Source organism: Nothobranchius furzeri, chromosome 10, assembly GCF_043380555.1.
Source record: "Nothobranchius furzeri strain GRZ-AD chromosome 10, NfurGRZ-RIMD1, whole genome shotgun sequence".
Lineage (NCBI taxonomy): Eukaryota > Metazoa > Chordata > Actinopteri > Cyprinodontiformes > Nothobranchiidae > Nothobranchius > Nothobranchius furzeri.
This window is the reverse complement of record NC_091750.1, coordinates 42,930,037-42,949,900: the sequence shown is the minus strand read 5'-3', so window position 1 is coordinate 42,949,900 and position 19,864 is coordinate 42,930,037. Positions and strand designations below refer to the sequence as shown.

The window sequence follows — 19,864 nt, the reverse complement described above, 5'->3', positions numbered from 1 at the left end:
AGGTATGGGCTAACATCAGATTTTAACCATAGGCCCTATCAAATAAAAATGTTTTAAGCCTAGTCTTAAAAGTAGACAAGATAGCTGCCTCACGGACTAAAGCTGGAAGCTGGTTCCACAAGAGAGGAGCCTGATAGCTAAAAGATCTGCCCCCCATCCTATTTTTAGATATTCTGGTTAGAGCCCTGCACTGAAGCCCTAGGCCCTCGGGTCGGCTCGGCCCGACGGCCCTCGGGCCAATGACTGTGTAATTACCTCGGACACGGGCCGGGCGGCTTTACTTTTAATCAAATTCATAAAAAAATTGAAACACTAAATCACTCAAGAAAAGATTCCCATCTGAACATCTGAGCTGGACACTGCTCAGCGCAGCTCACTGTCAGCGTGTAATACATAAGGTCCACAGTGAGCTGAAGATGTGGAGATTGGCTCGGAGTGCATCGCAGAACCAGAGTGCATGTGGGAAGATTCCTCCAACTGAAGCAAGTGTTTTCCAAACCCTGTCTCTCAGAGAGACTTGTCACTTAGAAAATGTTCCCTGATTATGAAACTTTGGCTGAATAGCGCTTGTTGCTGTCTCCAACGTGGTAACGCATCCAGGAGCCGTCTGAGGAGAAGCCCAGAATCTCATATCCTCTTCAGCTCACAAAGCGCCGATATGATTACACACAAGCGTGACGCTTCAACCCGGTCTCACAGTAAGAGCGGGTTGGACCTGTTCAGGTTTATGCAGATAATCTTTACATTTAGAATTGGTATACAGATGTAAAATTAATGCAGTAAAATATAAAGCATTTTATTTAAATATCCATTCATTATTTTACAAGCACAGAGAGCCGCATCAGATGGATGGAAGAGCCGCAGGTTGCCGACTAATTCTACCCAGAAAAGAGATTTGAAGAGACCTCCATCTCATCACCCTCTCCTGAAGTTCTTGAATCATCCCTTTGATATTCTCCTTATATAGATAATTGACATCTGGAGTTACTGTTACATCCAAATATTCAAAGCCTAATGGTGCCCAGCAGAAAGGCTTCACTTATACAGGTTCAATATTCCCTTCAGCCCCCAGGGTCATTATGACCGATTTGTCCGTGTTTACCTTGTATCCAGATTTTAATCCAAAGTCTCTGATACAATTATTAAGAACAGGTAGAGATTTAGAGGGTTTAGTCAACATCAAAAGAATATCGTCTGCATATACAAGAATTTTACGCTGTCTCTCTCCAATTTTGACTCCACTTATATTTAAATTTTGTCTAATGGCCATGGCCAGAGGCTCAATCGCCAGAGCAAACAGTAGTGGTGATAAAGGGCTACCCTGTGCAGTGCCTCTGCCCAGTTTAATTGGAGAAGATGACAATCCATTAGACACCACTGATGCTACTGGAGTTTTATTTATAATTTTTACCCATTGTAAGAAATTTGGCCCGAATCCAAATCGTTTCATAATATCAAACGTATACTCCCATTCAATTATATCAACTGCCTTTTCGGCGTCCATGGAAACAACTGCTTTGTTGCATCTTATGAAAATTCATGAAACGAATAATATTAAATAGCCCTCTAGTATTTTAATAAGAGTTCCTCCCCTTAATAAACCCTGTTTGGTCTGCCGTCACAATAGAGCCCAATACTTTTGCTAACCTGAGAGCCAGTATGTCAGTGTTAAATGAACATTTTCATGGTTTTGTAATTGATTTATTGCAATGCCATGATTGTAGTGAGGTTAGTACACTTCATAGCTATGAGCCACTTTCTGACTGCATAGTAGGAACTAAGTTCCTAGTTCTAATTAGTTCCTAGAACTATTATTCGTATAGGAACCTTTTCAGATTGCGTTGGCACAGAGATCAGGAACCTTTTAGAGGCGGGCTTGACGAAACCGCCTGCGACAGTGTAACGTGTTAATTAAGCGCCGAAACCAGGAAGTGAAACAACAACACCATGGAGAGCGAGGATGCTGCTGTGCTTATGACTTGCTTGACGGGAATATTTCTGATAAGTGATCAAATCAGAAATGTGACGTTGAGGCTGCTAGAGCACGAAGAGAGATTGAGGAGAAGAAGAATGCAATGGCAGGCGATACTGCAGCGTTTCGTGGAGGAAGAAAGGAAAGCTGTGCACCACAGACAAAGGAGACGGCGTGTAAGTTTGGCCTTTGAAACAAGAGCTGATATGCAAAATGCATTATTATATGATAATATAATATAATTTTAAATGGTTACTACTGTTGTGAACAGGTTGACTACATTTCAGAAGCCAATCTACTGCCCGCGGATAAACGGAGTAGGAAATGACGCCACCATCAGCGTCAGCTCTGAAGATGTTTGCAGCTGCGAACGAAACTGTCAGCAAGGTAAAGAGAAACCTTTTCTGTGTTTAAAAAAAAATAAAAAAAAGTAGAATTAGAAGACAAACAGCAAGAACGTACAAAAGATGATGTTTCAGCTGTTTCTCAGTGCAACGCAGTCTGTGGCAGTCATTGTGTCCTTGTGCTCCACATGTCACCCTGTGGTGGTGGTTGGAGAGATCAGTGGCGCCAGTGTATGGCAGCCTCGCCACCATTAGTGCACCCCAGAGCAGCTGAGGCTACATTGTAGCTCACCATCAACAGGGTGTGAATGAGTGTGAGTGACTGTTTTGTTGTAAAGTGTCTTGGGGGATCTTAGAAACCCTAGAAGGTGCTATATAAATACACATTAACAAAATTCCTATGATGTTGAGGGCCGGTCTGGGGTCAAGGTGGTCCAGGGTTCACAAAGAGGGGGCCTATTGAGTACCGCTGGCCTAGATGGTACCGCTGTCTGGCTGCATGCACTGTATGTTGTTCCATCTCAGGATGAACAGTATATAATCAGACAACCTAACCTGATGTTGTGAAAAGTTTTCATAGATATAAATTGAGAAAAATACCTCTGTTACAACAAAACAACATCGGATCAGCTTACATACAAATCAGGACAGTTACAGTCTTAGTGTTCAGTTGTCTTTTGTTTGCATATGAAGCAGAGAAAGGAAAGGGATCTGTCCCTTTAATAAGTAACACGGGGCTGTGGGCCTGTCAGTGAACCAGATGAATCAGAGTGTAAGATAATCCTACTCACCACACAGGCAGACACACAGACACACACACTTTGACAAATACATCATGAAAACTGATGATTATTTGATTGGAGGAAAAAGGGTTTTATTTGCATTCTACAATTTCAAAATTTAGTTCTTCTCACTTGATTGTAGAGAGTCTAACTAATGTCAGCTAAGTTGTATGGTAGCGTTGTGTTTTATTTAGAAGTTTTTTTTTTTACATATTTGGATGTAGAAATAATCTTGTCCATGGTAAACTCAAACTCATGAACCAACGCAACATCTAATAAAATGTTGCTTGTTTAACACAAACCAAGTGAAAATGCACAAGACTAATGTGGGAAGGAACATCCATATTAGACCTACAATTCCACTCTTCATCATGTCGATGCTTCTTCTTCATTTGGTCCACACTTCTAACACTGCAGAGATTTTCCTTCAAGCCTGAAACTGTGGTTTTAAAATCAGCTCATCTAAAACAGGCTGGGCTTCTTAGTTATCTCATTAAGGTGTTTCCATTGCATGACATCTATTTACCAGAGCAGCTTCTGCAAATGTTTAACCCGTTAAAACATGAGGCTGCATTTTTGAAAATGGGTTGAAATACAACATGTTGGTGGAGCTGGGTTCCGACTATCGGTATGATCCCCTCCCCTCAGCTGCAGCTCGGCGCATCTCTGATCACAGCGGTGCCTGTCTGCTGCGCAGCTGCCGGTTTGTGGAGCTCTCGGATGGAAACCGATGTTTTCCACCCACTTCTCCCCTGCGGCAGCTCGGCGCATCTCTGATCACAGCGGCGCCTGTCTGCTGCGCGGCTGTCGGCTTGTGGAGCTCGCAGGAGACCTCTGTGTTCCACTAGGTTTTACCCAGCGGTCAGCCCGGCACATTTCTGACTCAGAGGCTCCGGTGTTGTGCACAGTTTACTCTGGTTGTAGCTAGGCAGCTACCTCCGTTAGCTTAGCTCCCACCTCCGGATTAGCTTGTAGCTACATTGCTTCAGTTCGACGGGTGTCGTCAGTTGATCCCAGCCTTACGGACCCACCCCCAGCTCCACCTCTTTTCCCTTTTTTGGAATTGTCTGGGCTTGACAGAACCTGTGACACTGTCAAAATGGCGGTGGTGGCCACCTCCCATTTTGGCTTAAAAACTTATAATTGTAGTCTATGGACACGAATTGTCTAGTATATATGTCGACGGTCACCCCTAGAGCTTTGTCGACGGTTACCCCTAGAGCTTTGTGTCAACTCGATGAGCCCCCCTCAGCCCACAGTTGGGAGTTCCGTTTCCACAGCCCTCTCCCCTCCCCCTTTCAGATCTATGACGTCATACCCTCATTCCTCTTTAAAAACGCCATTTCAGCACAGACAGTTCACAATGAAGTTGTCATCAGCCCCGGCGTCAGGGGGTCAATTAGAGGGGCATTGCCCCCCCCCCACCCACACACACACACACACACCCGTACCTCCATGCCCCCCCTCCCCCCCCATTGGCTATCAGAGCGGCAATGTTATTATAATATCTTTTTTTCAGTTAATTATTTTGGGGGAGAAAGAATGATGGTGGTGGTGCCGATGTGGGGCGCGGATTGCCGTTATATTTTGGAGGTGATGAAGCTGCTAGCACCCGGCTCGGTTGCAGGGAAAAGCTGTCAGGGGTCCGTAGTTCATCAAGGGTTGACTGAGTGTAGAAACCCATCATGCTGATGCGGTAGATCAGTGGGGATGAAATGGTTTCTAGCTGGAAGCTCTTTATAAGCAGTGATGAGGGGCGTGGTTTGATGATGATGACATGTTCACCGCCCCTCCCCCTCGAGGCGGGGTTTAGATTTTGAGCTTTTTCCGCACTGTCAGAATGTCTTTCCAGCAGCAGCTGGTATGAAAAAGTGAAGTGATACGATCCACCACTTCATCTATTTTCTCACACCAGTCTTCGAAACAAACAACCTGTAAAAGACGGTAAATACCGCATTCGGCATGCATGTTTTCCAGCACAAAAAATAGTTCTGATCCTCTCTCCCGGACCAAGACCTTGAAAACCCACTGCCCATCTGCATCCTCCCGCCCCTCCAATGAAGCGCTAAATAGAAGTGTTATGCAGCACTTTATTTTATCTTTAGCTTTCTTTTGGTTAGTTGTCTGCTTAGTGACGTATGCTTTCGGGAGGTGCGCTGATGATGCAGCGTGTCCTGTTGGAGTGAGATGTTGTACAGTCTGACTCAGAAATCTCGCGCTGTACAGTGTGCCACCTTTCTGGAGTTACACATTATGACATAAACAATCCTGTGCCGCAGCCAAAAATCGCATATTGTGATCCGGGCTTAAGAGTAACGTCATGGTAAACTCTTCAGAGACAGACTTGGGCCGATGTTTACATCCCAGTGCCTCACGACCAGTGACAGACATCCTTCAGAACATAGATAATTCAAAACTAGCATGCTTGTACCAACATTATATCTCTTTCAAAGAGATAAAGTGCAAGAATCAGGTTGTTCAAAATGCTGCAGCTAGAGCTCTGATGAGAATTAAAAAGAGATAATATCTCGCCTGTCTTAGCTTTCTTATAATGGCTTCCTGTTCAATTCAGAAAAGATTTTAAGATCCTCCTTCTCACATTTAAAACTTTGAATAATCAAGCTCCATCATACATCAATGATTTTTCCAGATTTTTCCATATGTTATTAACAGAGCACTTTGCTCTCAGACTGCAGGTTTACTGGTTGTTCCCAGAATATTTAAAAATAGGATGGGATGCAGATCTTTTAGCTATCAGGCTCCTCTCTTGTGGAACCAGCTCCCACCTTTAGTCTGTGAGGTAGACACCTTGTCTACTTTTAAGACTAGGCTTAAAACATTTTTATTTGATAGGGCCTATGGCTAAAATCTGATGATAGCCCAGATCTGGACAAGTGGGGGAGTAGAGGGAGGTGGAGTGTACAGTCGGTAAAGACAGCTCTCCTGTGCCATACCTCCATCTAAAAGGCTAGGTTATCCAGAGTTCTGTCTGTAGTTATGCTGCTACAGGCTTAGACTGCTGGAGGACATACTGATCATAATTGTTGTATTATTTCCTGCTATTTCAGCTGTTAACTTTATTTTCTCTTTAAGTGTTTTTCTCCCCAGAAGAAGCTACAATGATGTTCTGCTGAGCTGTGGTAGCCTCATGGAGGTGGTCATCGGCAAGCACACTGCTGCTAACCGCTTAAACATTCTCCCTCTCCTGATAATAACATTTTACTTTCTTTGACGTTGGACGTGCTACTACTAGGTCACCTGTTGAAATAATTATAGATTCACTAAGATAAGGAAAACAAAGTTTATCTCTTAATAAATCAAATATTTACTAAGAGTAGGGTCGAGCATCGATTGGAACAGGGACCATCTGTTAGTTTTCCCGGAATCGTTCAAAGTTCTTTTATTTTCAATTCCTTGTTTCGATTCCTATATATATATATATATATATATATATATATATATATATATACACACACAGTGTTGGGAGTAACGCCGTTTAAGTATAACGGCGTTTCTAACGGCGTTCTTTTATAGGTAACGGAATAATCTAATTAATTACTTTTCCCGCCGTTGCAACGCCGTTACCGTTACTGGGGACGGAACGTTGTGCGTTACTATGTGCTTGTAGAACGTTGAGCAGCAGCGTGAGGCTTTCTGACCGCCACACTTCAGCTGCAGCCAGGGAGAGAGAGGTGTCGGTAACGCGCTTACAAACACGATGATGATTGGCCGGGTGGGCGGAGACCCTCACGGTCTCAGTCACTGCATTCTGTAGACACAACGGGAATAACTCCGTTTAAAATAACCGCGTTAATAAAAAATATTTCTTTCTGTAACGAGCAAACTAATTAATTATGTCTTCTTTTATCAAAACGTTGTTCATGTTACTGATAAGAAAATGCGTGTGTGAAGCAGCGCGGTGTGTTGAAGCTGTCATCATCAGCTGATCAGGAGCTTAAGAGGTAGATGTTTAAGAGCATCACGGCCCGTGAAGAACGAGGAAGACGTGATTAATATCTACGGCTGCAGACCCCCCGCAGATTTGTTGCTGCAGCAGCGACTCTGCGGGTCTGCAGCCGTGCCCTTAGCGTGACAGCGGGACGTCCCGAAGGTCCGCTCATCTGTTCACCGCTCAGACGTCCTGATCTTCTGCCTTCCTAGATCATCCAGCTGTAACCTGTTTCTGATCATGTCTTTAGTCACGCTGTAACACTGATGCATCAGTCTCAGACACTGTGTGTGTGTTTACCACCCAGCTTCAGCTCTTCTGTGGTTGGGTCTGACCCACGTTAGTAAATGTAAGTCCTCCATCAGATTTGTGCCTCTTCTAGTGTCATTTTAAAGGATATTTATTTATTTATTTATTTAACCGTTACTAGATTAGCAGCAACAGAAATGCTGCTAAAAACACACAATTATGTGAAGCTGGAAAAATTAGAATACTGTGCAAATTACATTTATTTCTGTAATTTAACTAGACTGAGATACCATTTAAAGGCTCGGGAACCTTTACAGGTTGTTACGGCTGCCAGCCTGACCAGTGGAGAGAAGCAACCAAATTCACCCATCTGTAGTGAATCAGCCTGACACCGCTCCTCCTCCTCCTCCTCCTCTCTCCCAGGCTGCTGAGGAGCACAGCTGAGAGGAATCAACCTAATGAGCAAACACCTGCATAAAAGGGCTGTGCCTTCAGTAGTCTGGGAGGCAGCAGTGCAGGGGTTCTGCTGTCCTCCTGGGTTTGTGTAGTTTTAACCCCTGTTCGTTTGAGTTTTGGAACTTTTGTAATTTTTAACTCTTAAGGAGAAATTGTGAACGATCCAGTGGGATCTTTTGTGTGTGTGGGTTTTAAGGTTAACTTTGTCTGTGGCTATTTTACTGACCTCAGTTTTAAACACCTTCCGTTGTGGTAAAGCTTTTAAGATAAGTTTTTACCAGGTGTTTTAGTCAGTAGAATGTTTTTAGACTTTTATCAACTTCAGGATCTTAAAACACCTTCGTTGTGGTAAAACTTTTAAAATAAGATTTTACCAGGTGTTTTATAGTTGATAATGTGCTTTGTACTGTTAACCTTTTAGAGAAATCAGTTTTGCTCGTGTTTTAATACCTTTTGTACAAATAAACCCATTTTAAACTCCGCCGCCAGTTCTTATGTTCTCCCCATCCTTCACACTTTTAAACATCTCATGTCGGGGACGTAACATAAATGGGGGCTCGTCCGGGATATTTAATAACAACAGACCGTGAAGGAATGTACAAATCCCCTGGTGGTGGTAATTTTAATGGTGTTTTGTTTGTTTTAAAGGTTTTAAGCTTCAGATGACTTGGATGACTGGCGGGTGCATCTGGAGGCCCCGCCCCCGCAGGAGGATCCAGCCAAACCTTACGGAAGTGGACCCAGAGATGACCCCTACAGGCAGGCCCAGATGTTGCACCTAGTGGGTTAGTGTTGGTGATTCACTTCACCATCTCGGGAGCACCCCAGGAAGGGCTGTGGCTAACCCAATCCCTTTGCTGGTTTGAATGTGCCTCGGCACATGTGCTTAATCTGCCCACCCGCAAAGTGCATGAAGAGTAGGGATTATTAAATGGCCTGTTCTGTTTTTATCTGGGTCTCTCCTGTTTTAATCCTTCAGAGTCTTCGCCCCCGTCCTTCGAGAGTCTTCGCCCCCGTCCTTCGAGAGTCTTCGCCCCCGTCCTTCGAGAGTCTTCGCCCCCGTCCTTCGAGAGTCTTCGCCCCCGTCCTTCGAGAGTCTTCGCCCCCGTCCTTCGAGAGTCTTCGCCCCCGTCCTTCGAGAGTCTTCGCCCCCGTCCTTCGAGAGTCTTCGCCCCCGTCCTTCGAGAGTCTTCGCCCCCGTCCTTCGAGAGTCTTCGCCCCCGTCCTTCGAGAGTCTTCGCCCCCGTCCTTCGAGAGTCTTCGATCCCGTCCTTCGCCCTTGAGAGTCTTCGATGCCCCCCCTTCGCCCTTGAGAGTCTTCGATGCCCCCCCTTCGCCCTTGAGAGTCTTCGATGCCCCCCCTTCGCCCTTGAGAGTCTTCGATGCCCCCCCTTCGCCCTTGAGAGTCTTCGATGCCCCCCCTTCGCCCTTGAGAGTCTTCGATGCCCCCCCTTCGCCCTTGAGAGTCTTCGATGCCCCCCCTTCGCCCTTGAGAGTCTTCGATGCCCCCCCTTCGCCCTTGAGAGTCTTCGATGCCCCCCCTTCGCCCTTGAGAGTCTTCGATGCCCCCCCTTCGCCCTTGAGAGTCTTCGATGCCCCCTTCGCCCTTGAGAGTCTTCGATGCCCCCTTCGCCCTTGAGAGTCTTCAGAGTGTCTTTGTCGCCCCCCCTCGTCCTCCAGTGTTTTTAAGAAAAAGTTTTAAAAGTTGGTGTTGTGGTGTTACTAACTTTTATCCTTTTTCTTGTTTATGTGTGGGGGTGTTACGGCTGCCAGCCTGACCAGTGGAGAGAAGCAACCAAATTCACCCATCTGTAGTGAATCAGCCTGACACCGCTCCTCCTCCTCCTCTCTCCCAGGCTGCTGAGGAGCACAGCTGAGAGGAATCAACCTAATGAGCAAACACCTGCATAAAAGGGCTGTGCCTTCAGTAGTCTGGGAGGCAGCAGTGCAGGGGTTCTGCTGTCCTCCTGGGTTTGTGTAGTTTTAACCCCTGTTCGTTTGAGTTTTGGAACTTTTGTAATTTTTAACTCTTAAGGAGAAATTGTGAACGATCCAGTGGGATCTTTTGTGTGTGTGGGTTTTAAGGTTAACTTTGTCTGTGGCTATTTTACTGACCTCGGTTTTAAACACCTTCTGTTGTGGTAAAGCTTTTAAAATAAGATTTTACCAGGTGTTTTATAGTTGATAATGTGCTTTGTACTGTTAACCTTTTAGAGAAATCAGTTTTGCTCGTGTTTTAATACCTTTTGTACAAATAAACCCATTTTAAACTCCGCCGCCAGTTCTTATGTTCTCCCCATCCTTCACACTTTTAAACATCTCATGTCGGGGACGTAATTTTGCAATTTTAAATTTTAGCTGATTGGGTTTTTGTTAAATATCACACAGTGACCTTTTAATAGTCTAGATTAGTGTAATGTTCCTATTAGTAGTTCCTCCTGTTAAGTGCTTATTTGTTTAAATTATTCAGGTTTATATAAAACATTTGGACATACATTTTATTATGTTCAGTCATTACTCATTTATATTTTACTATTGTAGTAATTCTTGCATTCTTTAATGAAAAAGTAACTAAGTAGTTACTTTTGTTGGTAATTACTTTTATGATCTTGTAACTCGGTTAGTAACTGAGTTACTTTTTTGACAAAGTAATCAGTAACTATAACTAATTACTTTTTTAAAGTAACATTCCCAACACTGTATATATATATATAATAGAAGAACAAACTCTGGATGGTGTGAGGTGAGTTTGTCTCACTGCAGAAGTAAAAACACACACGGAGCGTCAGCAGTCAGACGCAGCCGCTCCCCAACACTCGTGTGTGTGTGTGTGTGTGTGTGTGCGAGCGCTTCAGAAGGCTGAACAATAACCTGTATAATAATTAAAGTCATTATGCTAGAGAAGCTTCTCTGTGGTGGACCACACCAGCTTCTGCCACAGTAAATAATAATTATAATAATAATAAATCACACACAAAGTTGTGGACATTTTAAGTTCCTTTCTGAACTGTTTCTGTTGAGTTTTAATGTTTAAAATCTGTTTGTTACTGACAGCAGCTACATTTAAGTTTCACTTCCTGTTCTGACTGAATGCTGCTGCAGCATGGAGGTGTAGTTCTCAGTCATCCTGGACATGATCATCCTGAGAGTTTTAGCTGAAAGCAGCTGGACGTTTCTGGATATGTTGGAGACATTTAGCCTCTCATCCCAGAGGCTTCTTCCAGACTTTGGTTGTGGTCAGAAACAAACACACTGGTTGTGCTGCAAGTCTTTTTCTTTTTTTCTCCAAAATAGGTTTTTGTCTAAATGAAGGTGATGTTACTGTTCATAGAATTAAAATTCATGTTGAAGTTAAGATTGTTTCATCAAGTAGGACCTGTGGTTAGCTGGCTCATGTAAAACATGTCATGTCTTCAAAGAATCGGAATCGGGAATCAATTGGAAGCAGAATCGGAATCGTTCAAAATCAAACAATTATAGCCAGCAAATATAGCCATAGAAATACTATATATGTTGTGTGTGTGTGTGTGCGTGCGTGCGTGCGTGCGTGCGTGCGTGTGTGTGTGTGTGTGTGTGTGTGTGTGTGTGTGTGTTCTCGATCCCCAGTGAGTCGTGGTGGATGGCTGCTTATGATGAGCCAGGGTCCTCTGGAGGCCTCTTCCTGTTAAAAGGGAGTTTTCCTCTCCACTGTCGCTACTTAGAATGCGGATTGCTTTTTACTGATTGGCTTAATGAACTGACCTGTACTGGAATGTTTACTGTGGGAACTACCTTGAGACAACTCTTGTTGTGATTTGGTACTATATAAATAAATTGAATTGAATCTCGGGCCCAGGAACGAAGTGCTTTACGTCTTCAGATGTTAATCTCATGAAGCAATCTCATGTAGATCCACCTGTTCAACAGTTAAATTGTAAACAATAATGCTATTTTTAATAATAAATTCTATCTGATTGGGATCTTGTTTCATACCGCACAGCGGCATTTAAAATGTTTAGATTAGTGTTTCCTGTTTAGTTCCTCCTGTTAGGCACCCATGGTGGAGAAACTCAACCACCAAATCTCCTCCTTTCTCACTTTCACTAAAATTAAACTTGAGCTTTTCTGAACCATTCTAACGTGTCTCCATATCACCATTTGATCTTTGGTAGAAACTTTGTGAAACAGATTTTCTAGTCATTCTTCTTTGCAAGAAGTCCAGTTTGAAAGAAGGAGGCACATGAAGTGAGAGAATCCACATGGGGTCAGAGGTGAAGTGCTCTGAGAGGGGTCGGAGACAGGCAGCTGACAGCCAGGAGAAGGCTGCTTCTGAGGTTTCCATTACCTGCTCACCTGTGGCCCTGTCACCTTAGAAGGAACAGCACTCTCACTTCACTACGAACCCAGACAGAGACACCCGTTATGCAATATTCAGCATGAAACATCAACATCTGAGGGAATTTACACAAGCTCTCCTTATCCATACAACCAATTCAGGCTGATGCATCTCGACCCTGACAAGAAATTCACCATTTTATGTGACTTATTAGAAGACAAAATATCATCTTATTATCCAGATCCTCATTTTGTCTCTGGTGCTGATTAACTATGTGACACAACAGGAAAACCTAAAAGACAACACGCCACAGGAATGTAAACCTAACTAACGCTGGATCCATCAATAATCTAGTTTACAAAAATGTTAAAATGTGCAGCAGCATCTTTAAAAAACTAGACCAAACTCCCTGTAATACAGCAGAAACTAAAATACAGCCCAGGGCCTCCATTAGAGCTGTGTGACATGGATCAATCCGTATCGATACACAACACAATATAAAACAAATCAGTATTTTTGGCTAACTTTGATGATCTAGTGAGATTTTAGGAGGTTGTTTTCTTTAACCCTCCCTCATTGTTAATGACTCCCTGGTGCTTTTTTATTTTTTTATTTTTGGAGTGCACAACTTTACTCTTGCCAAGGGAAAAACTATCAACCGTGTTTAACCACCCCTGTCCTGGAGGGGTCACCTGAAAGTGGAAAGGTTAAAATATTTATTTTTAAAAGCTGAAACTCTTTTGGATAAAAGAGGTTTACTTTAAAAATCACTGCAGAAACACGAAAGCAGCAGATGCAGTGTTATTCATCAACTGCATGGTTGTTTTTCATTCAGTGTACACTGTGTAGATACAAATAGGCTGAATGCTACAAAGTGTAGAAGTTAAAAAGTTGCATAAAGTGTGAGCCAAACCGTTCTACCTCTCGAGAATCAGACTGATGCATGGAGGGGGGTCTAAGCAACACTATCTTCCTAATCAGCTGTTATCAGCAGTAGGATTGTATCTCCAGTCAACAGCTCCTATCTGGTGCATCAGCATCTCCAGCTCCACTGTCTCTGGGCATCTCCTAGTTCCTGCTGCTTCTGCCTCCAGGTAGAAGGATGAGAGGTTTGGTCTCAGCTGACACTTGAATCATGATGCAAACACAAGAGTCTATCACACCAGACAACTGTATAAATAATAACCCAATGTCCTCCGTTACTGATGTTCTGTTTTCTTGTGTTTCAGTCGCTAGACAACATTAAACGTGACAGAATTATTTCTTAATCGGAAAGCGTAGCACTTTACGCCGTCTCGTTCCTGCACTGTGCACAGGATAGAAAGTCTACACCTGATGGGTCTCGGTTCCTCCGGAGAACCGGTCCGGTTCTTACCTTCAGCTGTGAGTTGTGGCTTCACCTGAAGCGGTCTCTGCAGATCTGTAAATGACCTCTTCTCGACTCGCAGCTCAGCTCCATGCGCGGACTGAAGTTTCCCGGTAACTCACACGTCGGTAACTAACGGCGGTGGTGGAACTGCGGGCTCACGCGGCGGATGGCGTGATGCATTCAGGATGAAGAAGCTGATTAGGTCTCTGCAAATGTTTAACCAGCTGCTGCTGATCTGAAGGCGTCCAGAGCGGTTGATGATGGCAACACCCACAGCATCCATGCGCACACGAGCTAAGGACCCAGCAGAGGCGAATCTATCTGGCATTTTAAGGGGCTCAGCCCCCACTGAGCTGCTGTGTGTGTGTGTGTGTGTCAAGCCCCCATAATTCTGCAAAGAAATTGAAGCCAACAAGGAAGTGACAAAAATTGCAGTTCAACTCTCATCCACTAGGGGCTGGCACCAGAAGTGAGCAAATCCTCACTGACTCCCATGTTAAAGGTAAAAAAATAAAAAATAATAGAAATGCAGTATTGACCCTTTGCACCGATGTCACCTAATCACGTGGGTCCTCCATGGTGGACGGCAAAAGCATGTAAACAGTGAGCGACACGATTACTAAACAAAGGGAAAAGTTGAGCCTGAAATTGTTTTTGCGATCAAAACAAAAACAAAACTCCTCCAGCATTCCTTCAACTAGTTCATGCCCAGTTCAGTTATCAGAAGAAGTAGCGCATCTAGCCGGGGCTCATGTTAACTAGCTTACCAACGTTAGCTTACGTTCTCTCTGCAGCTGTTCACCGATGTAAACATGTTGCTGACTTTGCCTAAATTCACCCCTCTGGATTTATAACTTTGTTATAAACAGCGTTTCACTTTAAACCAAAGCTGATTTTTAAAATGTCCGGATCCCTATCAGCTTCTGTTGCTGGCGGTGTTACCTGGTTCCGCTGCTGCTCTCACACCGGAATGAGAAGATCTCTGAACGGCGACGCTCATATAAATAAATAACGTAATTTTAACACATAATCATACATTGGAGCTTTAATATTGTTAATAATTGTCTCGCTTTACACGACAGTGGACGGCGTGCAGTTCATCTCCGTCCTCAGTCTCCATCAAAGTTATTAAAAAGAAAAAACGAATTGAGTTTACGTTCTTGTCTCTTAGTGCAGCCAACCATGCAGCAAGCTAAAACCATTTTACTGTCAAATCAACTAAATAAAAGCGATAAAAGGCCACAAACTTGTCACGAGGTGGGTGGAGTAGGACCCAATATGCAGACACCCAGAATGACATGAGACAGGAGCGGATGTGAAAGAAAACATTCCTTTATTAGGATGACAAAAGGTAAATAAAATCCAAGCAGGAGCGAAAGCCAAAAAATCCTAGAATCCTGGAGACCTGGAAAAACCACAAAGGAGGGGGGACAAAACCTTGCTGACATGAACAATGGACCAGCACAACATAGAGACGCAGACAGGGTTTTATACAGGGACTGGGTGATTAGGGAATTGTACACAGGTGAGGCCAATTAACAGAGGAGTACAACAGAGCAGGGAAGGAGGCCAGAACTAAAACATGGGGAAGGAAGCAAAATTGACCTAGAGGGAGAAAGCTGACTAGAAAAAAACACTTAACAGAAGACTAATGATAAAGGGTAACTAAAGAAAAAATCCTAAAAAGCCTGGAGGGAGGTTGGGGACAAACAGGGAACACTGAAACCTGGAGGGAACACCTAAGGGAAGAACCTGGAGTGGGCTGGGGAACACAAGGAGGCATGTGAGGAAGAATGCAGACAAGGAGACACATAAGGAGAACCTAGAGAGGGATGGAGAACACAAGGAGACACATGAGGGAGACGCAGGATGCAGACCATGACAGTACCCACCCACCCCCACCACCACCACCACCACCAAGGGGTGGATACCAGACGCCCACAAGACACAGACAACACAAAAAACAAGGGGACCAGGAACCAAGGGAGTCCGGGAGGCCGGCGATGGGGAAACAAGAGCCGGGAACAGGAGGTCCTAGGGGACCGGCGACGGGGAACCAAGAGCCGGGGTGTAGGTGACTCAGGAGACCGAGGGGATGAGGACTCAGGAGGAGGTTGATGAAGGGACGAGGACTCAGGAGGAGGGTGATGAGGGGACGAAGAGGCCGGAGACACTGGAGGGGGCTTTGGAGACGGGGACACAGGAGACTCTGGAGACGGGGACACAGGAGACTCTGGAGACGGGGACCGAGGAGGGGACTTTGGAAATGGGAAATGAAGAGGGGACTCTGGAGACAGGGACTGAATAGGGGACTCTGGAGAAGGAGGCTGAAGAAGGGACTCTGGAGAAGGAGGTTGAAGAGGGGATTCTGGAGAAGGAGGCTGAGGAGGGGACGACGAGGCTGGCCCTGGAGACGGGGACACTGGAGAATGAAGAAGGGACTCTGGAGGATGATGATGAGGATGATGGAGGGAATCTGAAGGATGATGGAGGGGATCTAAGTACTGAACAGGGGACGCTGAGGACTGAAGAGGGGACTCTGAGGACTGAAAAGGGGATGAAGACTCTGGTGGAAGGGACAAAGTTAAGGGAGGTTGAAGTGGGGATCCTGGGAGCTGAAGTGGGGACTCTGGGAGCTGAAGTGGGGACGCTGGAGGATGATGATGTGTGGATGCTGGAGGATGATGTGGGGACGCTGGAGGATGATAGATTCCTCTGCAGGCGTAGCTTCCTCTGGGTTGGCTCGCTGGAGTTTTTGACAATTAAAACTTGCGCCCACATTTTCAAAGTTAACACACATTTCTTTTAACAATGGTAGTTTTTGCATCATTACTGTTCCCCTGCTTCAGCTCTCTCCCCCCTCCCCCTGCACAGCGGCCGCAAACTCACTGGTCCGTCTGAGTTTGTGTGTGTCAGTATGTGTATGAGTTCTTCCCTTAGGCCTAGTCCACACGTAGCCGGGGATCTACCAAAGCGTAGATATTTTTCTACGTTTTGGCCTGTCATCCACACGAAAACGTATCTTTTTAAAAACTCCGGCCAAAGTGAAGATCTGCGTTTTCTCCGTTTTGGGTGTCTGCGTGTGGACAGACAAAACCGGAGTTTTAAGGTCCGCAACGTCACTTTCCGCGACAAAAAAATGCTGACATCACGTGTGCGACCTGTGTTTACACTAGCCGACAGCATGGATGCCCTCAGAGCTGCGCTCGCTTTATCAGTTGTCCAAGCGCTTTTTGCTTGTTTGTTTTTGCAAACGGAATTACTGCTCCTTGCGGAAGACCACAGACGAAGGACGAGGCTAAGAACGGGGGAAGTACTGCCGCCTACAGGTCTGGCATGTCCTTAACAACGTATTTATCCGGGTACTGTGGACAGAGTTTTTTTTTAAAAATGAGGTGGTGTGGATGCAAATTTTTGGAGGGGCGGATATTCGTTTTTTAAAAAAAAAAACCGGCTACGTGTGGACTAGGCCTTAGTCTTTAGGTTTAGTTTTATGTTTATCTGCCCTCTGGTCAAGCTCCTTCCCTTCCCATTTTGTTAATTGATTCCACCAGTGCCTCCTCAGCTCACTCTCCTCACACCTGTCACCTGTTTCCCTGATTACCTCCCTCCTGTTTATAAGCCTTGTCTTGTCACTCTGTGTTTATCGGTCCATTGTTGCTGTCGGTGTGAGTATTCTGTCAGTCTCCAGTTTCCTCGTCTCTAGTTTTACGTGTTCTTCTTGTGTCTCAGTTTTTTGATCACTAGTTTTTGGATTTTGAACATTTTTGGATTTTGGCTCCCCACCCCTTTGGATTTACATGGTTTTTGGTTCACCTTAAAATAAAGGATTTTACCTCACATCATCTCCTGCCTCGTGTCCCTGCCTCGTGTCATCCTGGGTTTCTGCAATTTGGTTTCAACATCCCTCCCATAACGTGACAAGTGCAGAGATACTTACTGCATTTGGGATGGAAAAACGATGTGGACACATCTTGCTCCTCATCAACAACTTTTGAGGGAAGTTCACTCTTTCTAGAAGGTTTCCTAGATTCTGGTTTATGTACAAAAATAAATCTAACGTATAAAATAATAAAAAGCCTCAGTGAAAAACGCAGCTGAAAAAAGATAAAACTACGGGTGACCGAACAGTACAAAAAAAATGGCGAAGCAATGTCATATGACTAAATATCATCTAAAATTACTAAATAAAACATCAAGTAGGAAATTTACTGAAAATAATTATTTACACCAGTAGAAGAGATAGAAGTTGAAAATAAGCGTCCAAAACAATTCCTCCGCTCCTCTATGAGCACGGCACATGGCAGACTGTTTATGGTTCTCGGACAGGGACTTGCGGAACATTACCATAATGTATACCACTGTACAATCTGATTGCGCAAACTATCGAAGAGTTATGGTAAAGTATGAAAGCCAATTTGTGTCGCCATCAACACAACTGCAGTAAAAGGGTGGAGGGCTTGGGGGCCTTATGCAACTGCATAGGTTGCACATAGGAAGAAACGGCCATGAATGTTACTGTGGCGGTGCTCATGACGCATCTGTCTGGAGCGCATCAACGATCAGAGCTCTGCGCCTCTCAGGTCAGCCCAGCCAATAAACAATATAAATAAAACAATAAAGCTGGGTTGGTCTTTTGTACAACAGTCACAGTAGATTTCTAAGGTTATGGTCTGGTTGTGGTGGTAGTTGCAGAGAGGGTCTGGTCAAATGCTAGTACGACCTAAAGCAACAAGGCCAGGGGATAATTTGCTTGTTCTTTAATAAGCTGGTTTAGGCAAACACAGTTGTGTGTTTCATTCTTAAGGATGTACTCTCTCAGAGAAACCACTTTAGCTGCCTAAAAACAGGACTTCTGCTGGTTTTAGTAACACTAATTTGCTGCTTTAAAATGACAGCCCTATCTAGTGGTGAAAGTAATGGCCTGCACCAAAGTCCATATCTGAAGTCCCATTAGTTCACCTGGCTGACTTTGGGCTGAGCTGCTACACCACCATGTGGTCTAGTTTGGCTTTACACTCCTTTTAGGTTAGCTCCAATTGTAGCAGGCTGGCTTTGCATGCAGGATATTATGGGACTGATACCTTCTTCATATGCCCAGTTAAACTATCCATCCATCCATTTTCTGAACCCGCTTGTCCACGTAGGGTCGCAGCCCGGAGGGGCTGGTGCCTATCTCCAGCGGTCAATGGGCAATCAGGCAGGGCACACCCTGGACACAGAGCCAGTCCATCGCAGGGCAACACAGAGACACACGGGACAAACAATCACACACACACACTCACACCTAAGGACAATTTAGACGGACCAATAAACCTAACAGTCATGTTTTTGGACTGTGGGAGGAAGCCGGAGCACCTGGAGAGAACCCACGCATGCACAGGGAGAACACGCAAACTCCATGCAGAAAGATCCCAGGCTGAGAAGCGAACCCAGGACCTTCTTGCTGCAAGGCAACAGCTCTAACCACTGTGCAGCCTCGGTTAAACTAGTTTCTTTTAATATTAGCTCCTAAAACGTATCAAGAGACTTACTGGTGTTTAAGATGAATAAGTTAAAGTTCCTGTGACATTAGCTGTGTTTCCATCACTGGAATTTCAGAGTAATTCCTGGAACAGAGAAATCGACTGGAAGATGGGATGTCCCAGTCCTCTCAGCTGTTGTGCCTCCATTCAAATTCAGCCCTTTCAGAACTTTGCACAGACATTCGCATATCGGTTTGGCAGTGAGTGATGTCACTCAGTGCCAAAAGGTGTCCACAATAACATTAAACATTTATTTTTAAGTATATCACACTTTAATTCACGAGGGCATCTGTGTGAGGTAAAACGTGATGTTCAATGAGCAGAAGTGTTTATAATGGCACTTTGAGACAACAAAACCCCGTAAATCAAGTAGTTGTGGGGGAATTACGCCATGTTTTCCGATGTCGGGATGTCGATTTTAAGTGCAATCAGTGCTTATTTTACTTTGCTTCCATTCTGCTTCACCAACAACTCTTTTAATTTTACTAATGCAGTTTTTTTGTAACATCTGCTGATGTAATTTCCTACTAAGTTACAACCAATCAGCATGAGTTAACCAGAGTTTCTACTCAGCTACTAGCACTGGGCCATTAGGAGTATGTACCCTAATCCGGTACTCTGAAAGTTCCTGAAAATGGAGGAGACATGCACATGTTGGGAAGTTCCTGTAAATCTACCCTGAAATTCCGGCACAGGAAACACACCTACTACTATGCTAGCTGAGCTTGATACAGGGTGATGAGCATCAATGAGTGAGAGAGAGAGAGAGAGAGAGGGAGAGAGAGAGAGGGAGAGAGAGAGAGAGAGAGAGAGAGAGAGAGAGAGAGAGCCTGATTGCCACCTTGCCCCTCCCATGAACAGGTGATATATTAATGACTTAAATAAAAACAAAGAGTCAATGAG

At 44.5% G+C, this 19,864-nt stretch overlaps 1 protein-coding gene across 1 annotated transcript in view; it reads right to left on the bottom strand.

Moving 5' to 3' along the window:
- The window catches only part of slc8a2a (solute carrier family 8 member 2a), a 49,408-nt gene extending 35,611 nt beyond the window's left edge, over positions 1-13,797 (bottom strand). The window contains exon 1 of the mRNA XM_054730456.2: positions 13,443-13,797. The gene's annotated coding sequence lies outside the window, so the exon portion shown is untranslated. The remainder of the gene's footprint in view (positions 1-13,442) is intronic.
- Positions 13,798-19,864: the final 6,067 nt, after the last annotated feature.